The sequence below is a fragment of the Syzygium oleosum genome, unplaced genomic scaffold, assembly GCF_021117445.2.
Source record: "Syzygium oleosum isolate NSW1041296 unplaced genomic scaffold, Sole_v2.1 Sole_v2.03, whole genome shotgun sequence".
NCBI lineage: Eukaryota > Viridiplantae > Streptophyta > Magnoliopsida > Myrtales > Myrtaceae > Syzygium > Syzygium oleosum.
The window spans coordinates 5,279,104-5,299,692 of record NW_026607487.1 but is presented as its reverse complement, the minus strand read 5'-3'; the positions used below and the strand labels follow the sequence as shown (position 1 = coordinate 5,299,692).

At 37.4% G+C, this 20,589-nt stretch overlaps 1 pseudogene; it reads right to left on the bottom strand.

Moving 5' to 3' along the window:
• Positions 1-1,479: 1,479 nt before the first annotated feature.
• LOC115680977 (disease resistance protein At4g27190-like) lies at positions 1,480-13,891 on the bottom strand (annotated as a pseudogene).
• Positions 13,892-20,589: the final 6,698 nt, after the last annotated feature.

Here is a 20,589-nt window from a genome sequence, read left to right as displayed (position 1 = left end):
CCAATATCAAACTTGCTTAATTGATGGATTACTAATAATCTGAAATGAGTTAATTATTTTCACGAGAGGAGGTTAATGCTTGTGTGTATAGATTGGGAAAATTTATTGCAAAGAATCTGAAGAAGAGATTTACAGGAATTGTCTTTAAATTTAAAAACCCATCATCAATCTAGGCCCGTGCTCATTGTTTCTTGGCACCCTAGGGAACTGATGTTAAAATGTTCTGAGTTTAAGACAGGATGATAAAACTCATTCTTGCAGTGCCCAAAAGCACTACATAGTCGTGCTTTTATTTATGGTGACCTCTTTGCTCAAAACAGGAGTTTTTACTTCTGCTATTTTCGCTGAAGATTGCATTTTCGAAGATCCAACAATTAGATTCCGGGGTAAGAGAAGAATCCTGTGTGCTGCAGTTTCTCTTGTTTACATGCCGAATGCTCATATTTTCCTTGTCGAATTATCTAGTGATATTCAAATGTGGAAATTTTTTATCTGAAGAATTGGTATGACGGAGCCCTAAAATTTTGGTTCTGTGGTTTACTCCCAGCTGGTTAGGATGATCCTTTCCTAGAGTTTCTTACATTGATAAAATACTTTCAACTCGACATTTTCATCCTCTCTTGTATGGGGATTTCATTGGTTCTATTCTGCTTGGTGACTTGGCTGGTTTCTAATTTTGGTCTTCAATGTCATGAATTTAGAGTCTCCCTGGTCATCCCAACCAAAAAAGCCATCCCATCCTGTCCAAGCCAGTACTGTTGCTTTTTTTGGTCCTTTGTAGAACCTGTGTTGATTGATGTGCTTATTAAAGCACATCTGATGCACTAATCTTCTCTGGATGAGTCTATCAATCGTTCCCAAGTAAGTATTCACAAAAAGTTTGATACTCTGGTGCCAGAAGAGAAGTGCTCATGTTTACTAGTCTTGTGGTTTTCTGTTTCTGTAGACAACATCTTTTCTTCGAAATTAGATGCAAATGAACATGACTAGATTTTGTTCATATATTTTATGTCTGTAGCATTCATAGCCTTCAAGCTACTTGCAGTCTAGTATGGCTTTATCATATCATAGTACATTTCCGAAGTTTATTGTTGCTTGTCCAAACAACTGAATGCAATTTTTTTTTTGTCCTCCATGTGATTAGCCTTCTGAAGGAACTGAGCTATTATTAATCATTAATATATGTGCATACAATAAAGCACACATCCTCATGAGAATCAACTAATTCCTCGGTGTTTGGCTGTTCAGGTAAGGGTCTGTATGAGCGCAACTTGAAATTACTTGTTCCTTTCTTTGAGCATCCATCGATAATATTACACAGTATACAAAAGGTAGTAACTCTTTGTAAGTTCAAATCTGGTTCAGTGATAGACATAACTAGATTATCTTCATCAACCCACCCACTTTCCGGTCGAACTTGGTATTTCTGTTACCATGAGTGCCGATGGTAGAATTGAGGGATGGCCACCGGTAATTCTAGCATTAGGCTTAATGGATACCCAGTGCTAGGGCTTCCCTTCCGATCTGCGGGATCTTGCATATGCGCATGTGTGCCACTATAATTTTGCATGCAGGCACATACACACACAAGCTGTAGAAAATTGTACCCATCAATGACAAATTGACCATGAATTAAGGAAAAAAAGAGATTGCCGAGTTTCATTTAAGTACAATAGATATAGTTCTTTCATAATTCTTTCTCATTGAATCTTAGGACATGTCATTGCTTGCTAGCATCTGTTTGGAACTTGCAAATGCTCAATGAGGTCAAGTCTGTCTTACGACACGTGTGAAACTAGTGAACTTGTTTCAATTACTGGCTCATATGCATAATGCTAAAATAATTAGTATTAGATTCTTCAGATTTGTTTCATCATTGTTCTGAACCCGGGTTTTTACTTCCTGCTGCTTTACCTATATCCACAGGGTGATGATGAGACTTACATTTTGGCTAGATGGAAGCTCAGGTACTTCAATTGATCACCGTTTACAGCCTTCACTATTTGCTGTTTCCTCTTGTGGATCTGACCTGGGGATAAATTAGGTGGAGCCAATCATGGAAATGGATGACTTGCTTGATCAATTGGCATGAATATCTACGATATATTTATTAGTATATCACTGTCTATCAATAGAATGGCTCAAACAATTTCTCAACTTGCAGAACCTACTTAAAACTTCCCTGGAAACCTCAAATTTCGATTGATGGGAAGACTGTTTATGAACTTGACAACAACTTGCAGAACTTACTTAAAAATGTTAATTGGAGCTGATATTTGTACTTCAGTCACAGTATTAGTGAAATGTTACACTAGTCTAAAATTTGAAAATGAAAGAAAAATATATTAAACTTTTGAAACTTACGATAAGTTTTTATATACGTGTCAATATGTTTATATTGAAGAAGTAGCTTTGAGATGTTTCCTGTCAAATAAAAGTCAAACATTTGTAATAGAAAATAATAAGTTAGCAGAAGTCACCCCACCGACCTTTGCACTGTCTAGGTCAAACCTTGAGGGACAAGAAACTAGATATGCCGTTAAAGAAGAATGAGTGCAAACCTTTTGACCAGCAAAATCGGTTGCTGAATTGGAATGCTGCCGTCGAGGTTTCTATAACTAGCATCTCCTGCAATCACCTCCCCAGCTTTACACAGTAACTCTTTCAAGGAGGGACAATCTGAAATATGCTTCCCATGGCAGAAAATTCTGAATTTTAGCATGTTGTGAAGATACAGAGTAACTAGTCGAGGAATTTCAATTCCTCGGCTGATTCTTCAGGTTTCTCCTGTTCTCTTGCAACAATGTACTCCATCTCTTCACAACCACCTAGACCCAGAGATTTGAGTTGTCCCAGACTTTTTTCCATAGACATTGTACAAGGGTTTCTCAGACGCGGGCACTTTTCAACTCTAATAGAAGTCAGGTTATGAAAGCAAAGATTCAGCGAATCCTCATTGTTCCATATGTATGTCAAATTTGGGAGATCAAATAAAGATAGCTCTCTCAATTGACTGCTTCTTGCGGCTTCTCTCTCCATGACACCGAGGCCCTCAAGTGTACATATGCCTTCTATAGAATTGCATGACTCCACTGTCAAGGACTCCATACAGTAAAGCAGCCTCTTCCACGTGAATGAAGGAATAACATTCAGTAGGTTGTGACACTGCTTCACCTCAAGGACCTTTAGGCGGCAAACGAACTCATCGGGCATCTCATTCTTCCAAAGTTCTGTCGATTGGATTCCTGTTAGACGTAGCTCTTCTAATTTGGGAAATATGACCTGCAGAAGCATCACCTGACTAAAGTCACAATGAATGGCATAGAAGCAAAGTTGCTTATGAGTCCAGGGCATCAAAAAGAAGAAACCAATCACACGCAGTGATACCGCTGAGATAAAGGAAAGAGGAAAACCTTCTCGTCAAATAAAGAATGTGGAGCTTCATCAAAACTGGCAGCTCCCTCATTCATCATCTGCACATTTGGCGCCGGCAGCCTCAGCACGAATGCCTTGAGTTCAGTGCACTCCAGGATTGAGAGATTTCTTAGGGAGGGAAACTCATATGCACAACTTCCCGAGCTGAAAGTAATCAAGCTCTTAAGGGAGCAAAGCTTCAATATGCGTAAATGAGAGAACTTCACCACCTTCAACTTTTGTTCTTCACCTTCTTCTTCGGCAACTACTTCCTGAATGTTATCGCAACCAGAAACATCTATCATCTCAAGTTTATCAAGAGTCCTGGCTGTGCCATTTGTGAAGAGATATCTCAAACTGGGGCAACAGTGCAAGCTAACATTAGTCAGACTAGGAAGACCCAGCGTTACTTTAGCGTTGCTAGTCACAACCGCATTCAGCCTCGGCAGGTACCACAACTTCACTTCTTTTAAGTCTAAGAGGACCATATGTTGTTGCCTTTTCTTAGTATTGACAGCAACATATTCCATCAATGCTTCCAAAGAGGTACACCTGACCACCTCAATCATTTTCAGGCTCTGGAACCTCTCTATTAAATTTGAAGGAAAAATATGAGACAGATTTTCACAATCTCCGACAGTGATGGATGCTAGTCTACAGAATGATTGTTCAGGGAGTTCATTGTGCCATATCCTTCTCAACCCGCACAACGACAAGAGCGTCAACTCCTCCAACCTCGGAAGAAGAACCTGTATGAAAGGACCATATGTTAGCTTCTAGACCATGAACTCCTAAAAGTCCTTATTTGGATGCTCCAATATGTTAATGTATTCTCAAGAATGAAGTTGATGACCCAAGATTACACCATTGTCATGTCATACAAGAACGACATATGCATGGAGTAGCAAGAGGCTTTACAGGACATGTTGACAGATAGAGTTTTCAACTGCTTCATTGGCAATAAGATTACAGTAACCAAGAATAATTTCTATAATAAGCATAACATGGAAAATTCCAGAGATATTACGTACATTTTGATTGAAGAAGGCAGGCAAGGACAAGCCAGAGTTGATGGAACCAAATGCTTGTTGTAAGCCCGTATCAGCTGTCATCAATTGTTGCTTTCCTTCGGATAAAGAGAATGCCATCATTTTAGGGCATCCGGATATTCTCAGTCTTGTTAAGGATGGACAGTGAATGTAGTACTTCCCATGAGAGAATGTCCTGAGATTTGGCAATTCTTCAAAAGACAAGGAGGTTAATAGAGGGAACTCTAAAGTGGCGGTGGTTGCATCTTCCTCTGATTCTTCTTCTTGCACATCCATAATTTCCTCCATCAGTCTACAAGTTGCTATTTCTATTTCTTTTATTTGCCCAAGTTCTTTAGCCACAGAAGAAGAAAAAAGAAACCTCAGATTCTCACAGTTTTGCACCTTTAGTGAACTTAGGTTTCGGAAACACATCGCTCTTCTTGGATTCTTGTTCCATATGCATCCCAAACTTGGCAAGTCACTTAAGGTTAATTTGGTCAATCGTGACAGGATCTCGACATCCCCACTAGCTGTCAGTCCTTCAAGGTCGAATACTTCTCGTATTAACTGACATCTTTCAACGGTTATGGCTTCCAAATTTTGTAGCTTCATTAGTATATTTGATGGGATGATGCTCAAGAGGAAAGTGCAATCCTCTACTTTCAGAAATTTGAGGTTGCTCACATCTGAGGGAAATTGAGAACTCCATATCTCTTTCAATTTGGGAAGTTCAGACAGTGTCAAGGACTCCAACCAGGGCAGTGAAACCTTACAAAGCCAGGAGCATAACGTTACGAAGGCATACGAGTGGTAAATAACCCCACATAATCTCATAACAGTGCTTGTAACTAGAAAATATGAACACCCATTGCGTGTGAAACAGTAATAAAGGATATAATCCCATGTAATAGATTTAAAGCTAATAGAAGAAAAAGCAGAGTAGTGATTTTTTGATTTTACCTTATTCTTGTTTAAAATTTATAATATTTGCACTTACTTATCGTTTACCTATTATTTATTTGGACTTTATATGTTGAGAATATCCATTATGATGTTTTGAAAATTACAAAACAATCAAAGGCTACTAATGTATATATTTGAGTATTTAGAATGAATAACTTCTATATACATAAACATTATGCAGTAGTGTTGACAACCGGACCTCTAAAGCATGAGAAGGCTTTGGCTCTGCAAGGAGAATAATCTGTTGGACAAAAAGTGTGTCTAAATCTGGACGGATCTTTGTAGAAGGAGAATAAGCTGGAAAACCAGGGTTCATTAAAGTTTGGATGGACCAAGAGAAGGTGAGCAATCCGTAGAACATGAGGATATCAATTTGCTTGGAAGAACATGTTTGCAGAAGGTGAATAAACCCATATAAAATAATTCATGAAAAGTGTGGAAGCACCATTCTGGAGAAGGAGTACATGCTACAGACAAACTGGATGGTTTTATAGACGAGCCTCTACAATCATAGTGGAGAAGACCCAGCTCGTTATCAATTTGAATTGGACTCAAGTTGGTGTTTGAGAGTTATCTTCAAGTTTTGGAATCTGCCCAAAGCAGCCTGGAGTGAATCAAATCTATTTTGCCATTTTTGTGAAAGCAGAAAAGATGTCGAGCAGACTATAGAAGAAAGAGTGTTATACTTTTGGAAATGGCCTTCTATGCTTCGCAGAAAGAGCTCTGAAGGAAATTCAAACCAATGACTATTTGATTGGATAAAATTTCTTGCAGATATTTTGAAGATTGAAAGTCTTTAAAACAGATCAAAGTGGTTGGTGGAAGTGGAAGAAGCTCACGAACAACTTTCTCTGTAACATTAAATTATTTTGCTTTCCTTTGTGTAAAATAGAGTGATTTCTATTGTAGATCTCTATAGAGTGAGTCAATATTTGTCATATGGAAGAGTGATATAGTGTTTGTGAAGGGTGCTCGAGTTTGTAGATGCAACTTTAGGAGCTTCAGGCAAAAGCAACACATTCTGTACAAGATGAACATCTCAAGAATTACACAGTGAATTCCAGCCTTGTTGAGACTGTTAGAGCTGATAGAATGCTGAACCATTATAAATCTCATTTGTATTTCTTCTATCCTATAAACTCTTTCAATTTCTATTTGATAGAAGACTGTTATTCTGCATGAGTGCTCATGTTTTTACAGAACCAGTGCACCATCTACATATTGTCCATCACATTTTCACAAAAAAATATTCAAGTTTCCTGGAGCAACCAACTCATCCTCTCTTAGTTGTCGTGCCTAGTCCATTTCAAATTATGTGTAATAGTAAGAGAGAATTCATAATCCCTGAATTATTGAGGTTATGGATTTACCCTCACATTTTGTGCTTTCTGCCTAAATTTTACGAATTCATGGCATAGACTCAATTAATTTTTTTAGTCAATGACAGCGGTCTTATATAATATCTCAAAAGACAGCGAAAAAATAGTCTCAATTATTTTCTACCCAATAGTCATGAACGAATGATTTTATGTGGAAAGTTTTAGTTATGATATAATTTATGTGGAAAGTTTTAGTTATGTAGCTAAGAAAAAGACTTACTTAATTTAACAAATGATTTTAGCCGGGCATCACGCTTTTGTGGTTTGGGTCACTTGATAACATAATTTTGAAATATGATTTAAAAAGGGTTTCCATTTTCTTATTTTATACTAACATAATAGTTACAGAAATTGTTAGATCCAAGCTATTGTGCTCAAATGAATGCTGGATGTGTTTCTGATTAATAATCTCAAGCAATATTTTATTACCAAAAAAAATTATAGCGAACATAAATTCTACTAGTAATATTAGAAAAGTGGTTAGAATGAAGGTTTGTGGTAGATTTGATCACCATAAAAGATCCACAGTTACATGAACTAGAACAAAAAAAATTAATTATCCCACTAACATCTCATTAATGTACCAAAGGTAACAAACAAAAAATGGCCTATCAAATATTATATTTGATTTTTCATTTCGTAGTCACCTAATAGGTCCATAAATTAACGTGTAATTTGTATAAAAATTTTATATTATTGAACTTTTTGTAGAACCATATTTTCGCAATGGTCCATTCACCTGCCACAACTTTTTACAATTATTGGAAAAAAGCAACTTAATTGTTTCAATTACTCTAAGATCGATGTACTTAAGACAAAAATTGAAAATTTAATTTATATAATAGAAAAGATCTTTTTTGTTGAATGTTGGGTACAACGATCTGGATATTATATATCATGACCCATAGTCATTAAAGTTAAATTCACCTATTGAAAAAATATTGTTTTTTTTCCTTTAATAAATATAATAGAATTCTACATATGTCAATTAGTTATTCAATGAAGGTCATACAAATTATGTAGGTCGTATTTACTTTCTTCAAATTTTGGATACATCCCAAAATGTATGTGTATACATACATAATTCTACCATTAAGCAATAATAAAAATTAGATTATTTAAAAAATCTATACTTCATGTGGCCCTTGTTTAACTTTGTTGATAAGATAACACAAATAAAAGAGAGATGTAATTAACTAATAAATAAATGTTCTTATCCAGTCACAAATCACATATCAATTCCATTTTAAAAATCAAATTATTATTTGTCTTAATTATTCTGGAATATAAAACCTCAAGAATTCAATTTTTGTACATGCTATTATACTCCTACGTATAAAATCCATGCATAAAATTTCATTTACTTCAAAATGGAAAAAGTATCACATTTTTACTCATCATTTAGTTGCACATATCAAAAATAAATTGAGATAATTCTAAAGTCAGTACTTCAATGTGTTTATCAAATAGAAAATTAATATAATCCTTTCGAATAAAATTAATTTTATTAAACGATCCAAATGTTACTAATTTTTTTCGTTTGGTAGATAAATGCATATTACTTGGTAAAATTACATAAAACTTGTATACGTTATATCTCCAAAGTATATATTTCAGCAAGTCAAATATTTTAAAGTCTGCACAATGTGTGACTTCAACTAAATACCTTTGAAGGTAAGGAGGAAAGTGAAAAGGGCTATAAAAGTTGAAAACTTTATTTATGTTGTTTTGTCCGTCTTTCCTCATATTTCATTATCCACGGTATCACTAATTGAATAACAAGCAAATCTATGCTAAAACCAAGTGTATTTCTATGACTAATATATTCGATCGAAGGCAATGTCCGTGCTTGTAACTTATGGATCAAAAAATTAGTTGGAGAAAGGTTTCCTCCAACTGGGATGGTCCCAATGGAGGAAAACATGACCTTTTTAGAAATCATGAAATTTACCTGTTGTCCGTTGAAGAATACAATCGAATGATCCACGGTTTTCCAAAAGCTCATCATCTCTGGCAAGTTTCGCAATGTCAGCCTACGCAAATTGCATGACTTCACTTTGGGATCATCTTCTATTTCATCTTCATCTTCATCTGCCTCGGCATCTGCGACAATTTGTTGCATCAAGTGGCATTTGCTTATTTCAATCTCTTCGAGCTGCAATAATATTCTCTTCATGGACAAAGGAAATAAGTGTTTGATTTCACCACAGTTATCCACTTTCACAATCTTTAATTTGCTGAAGGATTCTAGGGCAAGACAGCCGCAGCAAATCTTCTCCATGTTGTTCAAATTCTTGAGAAACAATGATTCCAATCTAGAAAATGCAGTGCACGGGACATTCTCTCTGGAGTGAACAACGTACCGAAGTGAGGGGCTCTTTTGCACGTGAAGATGCTTCAATTCCTGAAAACCTTCGATGCACAAATCGTGAATGCTATCATTGCCATCTTGTATTCCATCCAAGTGGAGATCTTGTGTTATTTGCAAACATCTCTGCATCCACTCTTCAAGAAGAAGATTGCCTGAATCCAGCTTGAGCTTTAAAGTTCTGGATTCTTTGTATTCACCCGACCAATCCCAAACGTCCCCAACTTGGATTTTATGCTTGTTCAATTTCATAAATGGCAAGTCTGTTAAGAGATTGGCAGAACGAGGAATGGAAATGTACAAGGTGCTCAACTTTTTCAAGTTCTTCAACTCAGCCAGGCTGGCATTGCTTCGCGGCGCTTCATCCTCAGCCTCCCACTGATCAAAACTATCTTCAATATACAATTCTTCTAAATTAACCAAGCTTCCAAGCACACCAGGTTCAATAACTTTGAGCTTGGTGCACCCTCTCAAGTCCAAAAATCTCAATTCTTTTAGTTCACCTATTTCTTTTGGCAACCGAGTGATTGCAGATCTAAAGAAACTGAGAAATTGCAATCCTTTCAGCTTTCCAAGAATAGCCAGATCCTCCATACGGCAGTACTCAAGACATAGCGCTTTAAGGTTTTTAAGGAACTCAACCGATGAAGGTAGAGAGGTGAAAGAAAATCCAGAAAAGTCCAAAACTTGGAGCTTCTCCATAGATTCAAAAAATGACTCAGGAATTTCGAGAGACTGGTTGCTTTCAAGTAACAAAAGAATCCTCAAGTTTGGGCAGTCCAATTCTTCAGGAAGATCATCAATGCCAGCATAAGGGAAGGATATTGCGGTGCATTTTTTGAGCTCATCCTTTGACCATTCTTTAAACCCATAATCCTTCCTCCCAACCAAGGCGTTCCATTCGGTGGAAACAATAGAGATGGCCACATCAACAAATATGTCATGCATTCTAAACCGTTTTGTGTTATCACTATCCGGTACCAAAGAAGAGTCTTGCAAGCTTTGTAGATCCAAAATGAACCTATCTCTAGCGTTTTCAATGGGCTGGCTGAATTTTTTCAATAAACCCAAACCCATGCAGTAGACAAAGGTGTACCTCGTGGAGATTCTCCCAGAGTCTAGAGCACACAACAAGAGCAATGATTTGATCCTCTCATCTTTTAAGTCATTGTAATTTAGTTCCACCATGGATTTTACATCTAACCCTTCTATATTCGTCAAAGCATCCCTCCATGTAGCCAAATCTCCGTGCTTCAACCTTTTTGCCAATGTAATAATCAAAAGTGGCAAGCCTCCACAATTCTTGACCACTCCATCTACCAAGGGTTTAAAGTCAGGATGTTTAACTCTATCTCCCACTATCCTTTCAAAAAGTCTTTGTGCTTCTCCATGCTTTAACTTATCGAGTCGGAAGTCTCGGTCACAGCCCATGTCAGTGAGCAAAACATGTCGGTATCTAGATGTTAGCAATAGCTTGCAGCCTCTTACTTTATTATCATCTTCACAAGGGATTCCAACTTCCTTCAAATCTAGCTTCTTCCACAAATTATCTAAAATTATGAGAATGTTTTTCTTAGGACCACTCTCTAATCTCCTACACAAAAGATCTGCTCTCCCACGAGCAGTTTCCTCATTCATTATTTTTAGACCCAGTGCATAAGCGATTTCTCCCTGGATTCTTTTGAGATCAAGATTGCGTGATATGTCTGCTTTGGCAACCACATCAAACAACTTCACTTCCTTAACTCGCCTTTCGATATCCTCCAAAAGCTTGGACTTGCCAACGCCACCTGGTCCATGCACCCCAACCACACAGACCTTGTCATCTGCTATAGCCTTCATTAAATCCTCTATGATTGAAGCCCTTGACTCCAGGACATCTTCTTTGTTGTCAACAGATCTTGCAGCGGAAGTGATATCTGTAACAATTCCTATCGGAGTATTCTCATAGTAGACCTTCTGGAAGACACTATTTAGGCTTTTCTCATGGAGTCCCTGAATGACTCGAGTCATCTTTTTCACCTTTCTACCGATTGGATGGCGCACCACGGGGTTGGGAAGCCACCCGCAGAAGCAAGCAATTTTTGCACTTTCGCCATGTTTTAATAGGTTTTCTACTTCCTTAGCTATATTCTCCACACTCTCCAGCCAATTCTTAATATCAGTGTGTATAAGTTTTCCGTCATACATGGCTTCATCGACCAAGCGTTGCACCCTTTCCCTCACAATCTCCAGCTCCTTCACTCTATTTTTGAGATCTTGGAGGTAGCTCTTGTAGCACAGCACATACCCAAATTGACGTCCAATGGAAACAAACAGGTACTCACCGAGTTTCGACGCAAGATTCTTTGCAACGGAGGTGGCACATGCCTCAGCCATAATTTCTTCTTTAAATCCTAGAAATTCCTTTTTCCCACCTCTTTTGTTCCTCTTGTTGTTGTCTCCTCTAAGTATTTGCTTAAACCAATGGTTGCGAAAGAAGCTGGACGATAAACAAAGTTAATCACTCGATGTATGAAAAGAAAAGAAGAGTAAAGCGATAAAACTATGAGAATAGCGACCCAAAACCAAGCTTAAACCATAAGTCGGGCTCTCAGACGCTTAGTGGCAATGAGCGAGCGTGTGAAAGCGTGCGTGAAGTTAATTGTGTATTTTGTGGAAAAAGTTTTTATGCGGCCCATGACTTTGAAAAGGTAAAAGTTAATGTGAAAATCTTCTTGGTGGGGTAAGCCGGCCAAGCACTTTAATATTTCAAGAGAATTATGCGATTCTTGTCCCATTTGAAAATCATGTGTACGAGTAATTTGGTCAAAACTTTTGCATGAGTGAAAATGATTTCATTATTAATTTACTATACGGATCTTTTAAGTCAAAATGCTTTCATAAGCCAAAATGGAGGAAATAATGTCAATCGGTTATTTTAGACCATAGAAGAAACAGATGATCATGATTAATATTTTTAAGTGAGTGGATCAACACGTTACTAGTGGTTCGGTCTGACGCTTGGGGGCAAGTCTCGCTTGACTCGCGGGTCTTTATTTCATGGAAAAGTAACAATTTAGAATTTTTTTTCCAAAAAATGATTATTTATATATATCACCTACAACGAAAAAATTTTCATTGTCGACGAAAATGTTGAGGTATAAATTATTGTCAATAGTGAATTTTTTTTTCGTTGATTAGTTTTTCTAAACGACATAAACAATCAATTTTTAGAAAATATTTTTCAAATCGTTACTTTTCCTTGAAACAAACCAAGGTGGAGATTGTGTATTGCTTATGTAGAATTCAAGCCAAGGTGGATATTTGTTGAGTATGTCTTGAATTTTTTATGGGCTTGGGCCAATGTTAGGGCTGAAGAGTAATATAAATATTATTTTTCTCAAGTGATTAAGTTAAGAAGTTGTGACCAAAAGAGTCTTTAGTTTTTGAGCCACATTTTGTAATTCTCGAATTTCTATAGTGGATTTTGCTTCTCCTCTCCCCATGATTTTTCCTGCAAGGGTTTTCCATGTAAATTCGTGTATTCTTTATTCTTCTCAACTTTAATTTTGTTATAGTTTCTGCATCAGTCGTAAAAAAAAATTTTCTATCTCATGTTTTGAAAACAATCTCTCTTTTACCCTTACTTGCTATAGAAACTAAAAATATAGAAAATGGAAGAAAACTAAATTAACCAAAATACAAATAATAGATAATAGTAATAATATTAAACAATAAAAATTTGTTAAAATTTGGTAAATATAGTCACTTTAATAGAACTAAAAAAGATATTTTAGAAAAGAATAAACACAAATTAAATAAGAAGGAAAAAGGCCTCAATAACAAAAAGGTCAACCAACAAATATTAGTGACTCGTTAAATATATTCAAAGGGTTAGTTAATGTAAAAAATATTTAACAAAGATATTTAAAGATATTATTCAAGGAAATGATGTCCTCAACTCATAAAAGAAAATGATTAATAGAAATCTGAGGTATCTTTTAAATATTTTTTATTCATAATTTTTTTTTGCATTAATAAACCATTTAAAAATACAAAATGATTATCCCATTTTTGTTATTTGACCTTATGCAGGACGTTTTTTTATACTTGATTGTGTTTCTTTTTCTTAAAGACCTTATTAATTCTATTACTATCTTATCGATTTTTCTCAATTTCTATTCTTTCAATAAAATTATTGATATTTATTTTTTCTGATACCAATATTTAAGTTAGCTTATTCTACTTCATTTTTTTCATTTTCACATAAACCAAGGATAAAAGAAAGATTTCTATTAAAAACCGACCTGAAAATACACATTTACCCCTTAAAAGTCTTGTATTTCATATACTAACGGAAAATATAACGAAGGGTTAATGGCTATAACAGAATGAAAGTTTAGGGTGATAATCAAACATTTAGGGGCAAACGTGTTCTATTCCAAAATTCGGGGGGTTTGTATTGCCTAAAGATAATTCACATGCACAGACTACGCTGATGTCAGCAAATGCACAAACAGAAACTATGTAATACATTCTAAATGCATGCATATTACATGGTTCAAGATCATCCAATACGAACTGAAGAAAAGTCAACACAAACAGGAGTGGGCCCACAGAAAAACATTAGAACTCGGTATCGATTTTTAGCAGTATGTTATTTGTGATTGAGAAAGAGTTACCTTTGAGCATATCCAAGTTGTATCCGAGTCCCGAAAGGCAGTACAATCGGAGGATTACCTTCACGCTTCAACCTAGAGTTATCAAAAGCAAATTATCTCAGAAAAAGAACGAGCGCGTCTATGATTTCTCGTGAGTGGCGTGGTGTTCTTACCGAAGCACTTCTCCTCTTCAGGCACAAGCCCTTGCGCTTAAACGAAGCTTTACTTTTTCTCTTGCCCTAAAGGATGAACCACATGTGCTTAATTTATAGGAAATCTTTCGAGGCAATTTACTTCTTTAGCCCTCACCTCTTGTCAAAGACCACTGGAACAATCCTTTCCTCTTAGTTGGCAAGAATAATCCTCCTGTAGACTTTAACAATATTTTGTTAGTTCTCTCTGTAATTGGACCACGTGGCCACACTAATCAAAGTGAAGATAGGCGACCTGCTGCGTTCCATGCCCATTAAATGAAAGATTCGATACTTGCGTTAGTATCACGGTGTCCGTTGTAGAAATTAACTTTTTCGGCTTATAGATCAGTTTTTTAAATGTGTTATTCACAAATCAAAGTGAAGATGGGCGACCTGCTATGTTCCATGCCCATTAAATGAAAGAATCGATACTTGCGTTAGTGTCACGGTGTCCACTGTGGAAATTAACTTTTTCGGATTATCGATCACTTTCTTAAAGGTGTTATTCTTAAAGGTGTTATTGCCCTCGTTGTGGTGGGAGAAGAACAGAAAGTAATATGCCCCGAACATATAACAAACCCTCTAGAAAACTCTCTTAATAAAGCTTGCGCAAAAAATTTAGTGATAATGAAACCAGCAATGCCCGTACTTTTTTAATTTATTAAAGGGTTAATATCACAAAAAATTTTAAATTATATCATTTGTGATATATTTATCCTAAATTTTTTTTTGTGATACTAAAAACTCTAAACTATACTTACTGTGACACATTTACTTCAAACCTTTTTTTGTGACAACAAAAATCCAAAACTATTGACTTTGTGATACATCTACCCTCCGTTACGTTTCATCCAAAATCATAGTTCATCATACTGTTCATCGTCTTCTTCAAGAAAAAATTGCACTGTTCATCGGCTTCGAAGTTACTGTTCATCGCCTTCGCTCGGCCGAAGCTCTTCCGGAGCTCGTCCGTCACTGCCCATTGCCGCCTGGACCTCCGGGAGCTTCGTTGTAGTTGTCGACCATGGCGACCGCTCGAGCTCGAAGCTTGGCCATGGCCGCTCCGCTCGTGCTCGAAGCTTGGCCATGGCGGCCGTTCGAGCTGGAAGAGCTGAGGCTGCTGAGAGAGGAAGGCGGAGGTGGTGATCGATTGGACGGAGTGAGGAGGGGGGTTGCGGAGGGCGTGGAGGAGAGCACGGGTCCGGGCGAAGATCGACGCCTGAGACGCCGTTGATGGGAACTCGGAGGAGGAGGAGGAGGAGGAGGAGGAAGACGACGACGATGGGACGACATTAAGGAAGACATTCGGGTACTAATTCCTTGCTTAAGCTCTTATCAAGAATCACTACCTTTAATCAACCACGAGTTTTTATCTTTCTTCGAACGCAGATTAATAAATGCCCCCCCTGTTTTCTTCGTTTGGGTTTTTCTCAAATTTCTTTTTGCTGCTTGAGGTGGTGTTGTGGGTGGCTTGATTTGGTATCAAGTTTGAGTTTTTGCATCGTCTGCTTCTTCGAAGCTTGTTCTGATGATGTGGGGTTTTTTAATTTGTATGGGAATTTTGAGCTTCATTGGAGGTACGGTTCTCTGATGGCTTGGAACACCCAGAAAACAAATGAAGTGCCGACCTGCGTAAATATTACTGATTTTAAAGCTTCGAGCTCGAGCGGCTGCCATGGTCGGCAACTACGACGAAGCTCCCGGAGGTCCAAGCAGCAATGGGCAGCGACGGCCGAGCTCCGGAAGAGCTTCGGCCGAGCAAGAAGGCGATGAACAGTAACTTCGAAGCCGATGAACAGTGTAATTTTTTTTTGGAGAAGACGATGAACAGTGAGATTGGACGGAATTGTAATGAAAGGCATATGCGACGCAAAGTGCATGATTTGAAATTTTTGGTATCACAAAAAAAAGAATTTGAATAAATATATCACAATGGGTATAGTTTTGGGTTTTTAGTATCACAAAAAGAAAATTCATAGTAAATATATCACAAGTGATATAATTTGATATTTTTTATGGCATTATCTATTTATTAAATATCGCCCATGTACCTTTTTTTTGCCGGCTCAAATTAGTCTTTCCATTAACCACGACTCATCAAAGGTTGAAGCTTTATGAATTCCTTCGTTACACTGTTTCCTCTTTAGATAAATATATATGAGATATGATGCTGAGGATGATTTCGTTACACTGTATCTACTCAAATGAGCCTACTGTTCAGCAACATTTTTGAAGAAGATTGACGTGGAATATGGGTGTGGAGAATGAAAAAGGGTTAGATGCTAGATGCGGCATCCTCTAGGGCTATTGGTGCCATGACAGTATCTTGCTTTTCGAAAGTACCCTTTTTCTAAAACAGCTATGCAACTTGCACTAGCAAAAGATCTTCTAAAAATGCATCGCATCTTTCGCCGTCACTGAATCACTTCCTTCACTTTATTAATTATTGAGTTAATATCATAAAAAATTCCAAATTAATTTTTATATTAAAAAAACTTCCAAATTGATAAATCGGTGCAATATTTATACTTAACTAGTACACTCGTACTATATTACGGTTATTACCCAACATAAATTTCATGTCATAAAAAATTCCAAATTAATATACTCGTGTCATATTTATCCTAAACTGATATGCCCGTGCTAAGATCCAGTGGAGCAAGTTGAGACAACAAAATGATCATGAGCTACTAGAGTATTGAGCCTTCAAAAGTCACCAAGGATAGGGGTCTCCAGGCTGACCCACCCTCACTCAACGGTGGCCAGATCTAGCAAGGGCAAGCAAGCCCACACCAACTCATAGAGAGGGTGACGTGGCAGAGCCGGCCGCCTTCGCAAGGACATGGGCAACACTTGTCGGCCCTTGCTTGTGAAGGGAGGCAATAATGCCACCCCCTCCCCCCCTACCCCCATTGCGATCCGCTTTGACTTTTTTTTATATATTTGTTTCTATTTTCAATTTTTCTAGTTATTTTGTGTGATGTAGCGCCAAGAAACTACACATGTTGGGGATAGGGTTTGATTCTCTTCCCGAGATTGATTGAGTAAATCTTGGATTCAATCCACCCATAAGATGTGTATATTAAGTCCGCAAGATAGAAAGATATTATTTTGTATATTATTTCCTCCATTGTATTTCCTTGCATTATATATGTCCTTGTGTACATGAAAGGGCCTGTTTAGTAACGTTTCTGTTTCTCTGTGTTTCTGTTCTTTAGCAACGTCAGTTAGTTTTTTTGTTTTCTAGAGTAGAAAAGTGATCAGGAAATGGATTTTGAACAGAAATAAGAAGTAAAAAAAATCTACTTTGCTATTTCTGGAACAGAAAAAGAAACAATAGAAAAACAAGATCAACTCTCCCTCTTTCACAAGATATTCTCGTACTAAACCCTAAAATCCAAAATCCTAAACCTCAATCCTCAAATCCTAAACCTCAAAACCTTAAACCTCAATACCCAAACCCTAAAACCCATAACACTAAAATGAAAAACCCGAAACCCTAAACTCTAAAACCTCAAATCCCAAAACCTAAATCCCTAAACCCAAACCCTAAACCTTCTAAACCCCAAATCCTAAACCCCAAAACCCAAACCCTAAAATCCCAAACCCAAAATCCGAAACACTAAACCCTAAACCTCAAAACTCTAAACCTGAAACCCTAAAACTTAAACCCTAAAATCTTAATTCCAAATCCTAAATTCTAAAATGTTAAACCGCAAAACCCTGAACCTTAAATCATAAACCCCAAACCGTAAGTCCTAAATCCCAAACCCCAATAACCAAGACCCGAATCCCTAAAACCCTAAACCTAAACCACTAAACCTCAAACCCGAAACCCAAACCCAAACCCTAATACTCGAAAATCCGAAACCTAAAATTCGAAACCCGAAACTCTAAAACCTAAACCCCAAACCCTAAACCATACAATCCAAAATCTAAAACTCAAAATCCCAAACCTCAAAATCAAAATCCTAAAACCCTAACCCCTAACCACAAATCCTAAAATCCTACCCCCTAAACTGCAATTTCCTCTACCATCACCTGATATTTGATTTGTATATAAGGAGTAATTTTCTTTATGATTGTATTAAGATCATCTAATTCTATAACATAATATATTATTATTCTATTTCTAGTCCAATTTTATCCAAACATGAATTGTTAAGTCCTCTAAACTGCAATTTCCTCAACCACCACCTGGTATTTGCTTTGTCTATAAGGAGTAATTTTTTTTATGATTGTATTAAGGTCATCCAATTCTATATCATAATATATTCTTATTTTATTTCTAGTCAAATTTTATCCAAACATGAATTGTTAAGTCTCCACCGATAATTTTACAATCAATGAAAAATTTTGGAGTAGAAATTTTTAGTGTCATACCAAAGGTATTTATGTTCTTTTTCTACTCCGGGAATAAAAATTTTGTACAGTTACTCAACGTGTTTTTTACTCAGAAACTCGTCTAGGAAATATAAATAGAAAAAACTATTTCTAAACAAAAACGTGACTAAACAGACCCTAAGAATTAAATTAGATATACAATTTTTAATTCCCCAAAATTATCATTTTGTGTCATGGTATCGGAGCCTTCGTCTTCTGGCCTAGCTTCTGCGAAATCTTCTTGATTTCCTCTTGTTAGTCTTCTAACCAAGTTATTGCGAAAAGACAGTAACTTGCAAAACAATGTTAGCACTCCAAATAATAATCTATAAATCGACATATTTTTTCATCGATACCATGCCAAAAAATCAATTTTCAACCTCTGGAGATATCCGGGATCTAGATGCACCTTTCTTGGAAGAAGTCTCCGACTCACCTCGGAAGTTTCGGATCAGATTGATCTAGCTCAAGGGAAATAGGTTTCGGCCCAACAATTCACTCAAGGGCAATTCAGCCCAGCCCAATAGCCACCAGCATTGGTTTCATGTATGGGGCCAACCAATCCAATGGACAGCCGGGCCGAACCAACGTTGGACTCAGCAGGGCATGCTGGAGAAGATATGGCTGCAACTTTTGGAGCCCATCCCAATGGAGGTGGACCTTTTGTTCACGGGACTAACCCGAATGGTGGGCCGGGCTGGTTATTTCCTAGTCAGAGACCCGAATCAGTCTCGGCGGGTCTAGGGACGAATCCCTACCCATTCCTCCAACGCAAGTATTTGTTGTACTCGATTCCCACCATCGACGGCCGCTTGGAGCCCGGCAATCCGCTCTACACATCAATGGCCGACGGCTCGGAATTGCAACTCATCCACCAGCTGCTCGTCGGACCAGACAACTACACCACCTGATCTAGTGATTTCAGGCAAGCACTCGTGACAAAGGATAAGGACAGTTTCCTCGACGGAATAGTCCCCTTTCTAACCGATGAACAACTCCAACGACATTGGCGCAAATGCAACCAACTCGTACGCACATGGATTGGGTTTCGCCGAGGACTGCAATACCGTCAAGGACGGCGGGCTTCTCCTCCGTCTCCATTTCGCTCCGCACTTCGGACTTTGGAAACTCGAGATGCGGAGGCAGATTGCATGGTGGGAAGTGGAAGTGATGATGATCGAATAAAGGGGCGTAAAGGAACGGCGCTTCGGCCAGGAAGCGAAACGTTTCGTGAGCCGAGCATGGCTCGCGAGTGGCATGAAACGGAACGGGGTTCAGCGTTTGGCCGTCCATAGTTCAACTGCTAAAGACAAATGCTCGGACCAGAGCGAGGTTGGAGGTAAACGGTGTGTATTTATATAGAGGAGGAAATAAAATTAAATAAAAATATTTAAAAACTTGTTGGGGATTAAATTTTAATTTTTTTTAGTGTTTGGGTATTGTATTTATTGGAATAAAGATTTGAGAAAGGCGATTTAAGATATTCCTGTCAAAATCGATGAGACCGTAATCACACCACATTTACAAGCTTGTCATTCGTAGGTGGGAGGCTGCCATGGTGCCTCCCAAAATGCCTAGAGTGCCCCCTCAATAAATTATAATTTGCTTTAACTAAGTGGGATAATTAATTAATTTGGTTAATCTTCTCGAATTAGGTGAAAGGGGACAGTCCTTCATAGTCCAAGCTACAATTATTATTTAATTTTTAGGACACAACTAATCTAATTGGAGGAGGGATAAAAGTAGTCATAAGGAGAACTGCTTACCGCCTATGAGCTCACGAAAACCTGCAATATGTAAATGAGGGAAGTTAATTTAAAGTTCAGCCCAAAACAAGTGAGTTACAAGAGAGCAAGATAGCCATAAACATTAGAGTTAGAGCTTGAGTACAGAATCTATCAAGCTCATTTATATAGCAATTTTCTAGATGATTGGGCATATACAATTGAGTAAGCCTAACTTAGAGTAATTTGTTTATGACCTGAGCTCGAACTTGAAAAGGAAGGAGTCGGATTAAAAGTGAGTCAAGTATTAAACTTTACTTCATTTTAATGTGGGGGAAGAACATTAGAAGTGCCAAAACTTGTGTATGGCGCTCACTTTAGTACAAAAAGTTTTTTTCGGATAACTTAAGTGCCACTTTTTAAAAAAAACGATCACTTAAAGTGCCAACTCCGATTTGGGTCACCGGAAATCTGACGTGGCCATATTTTA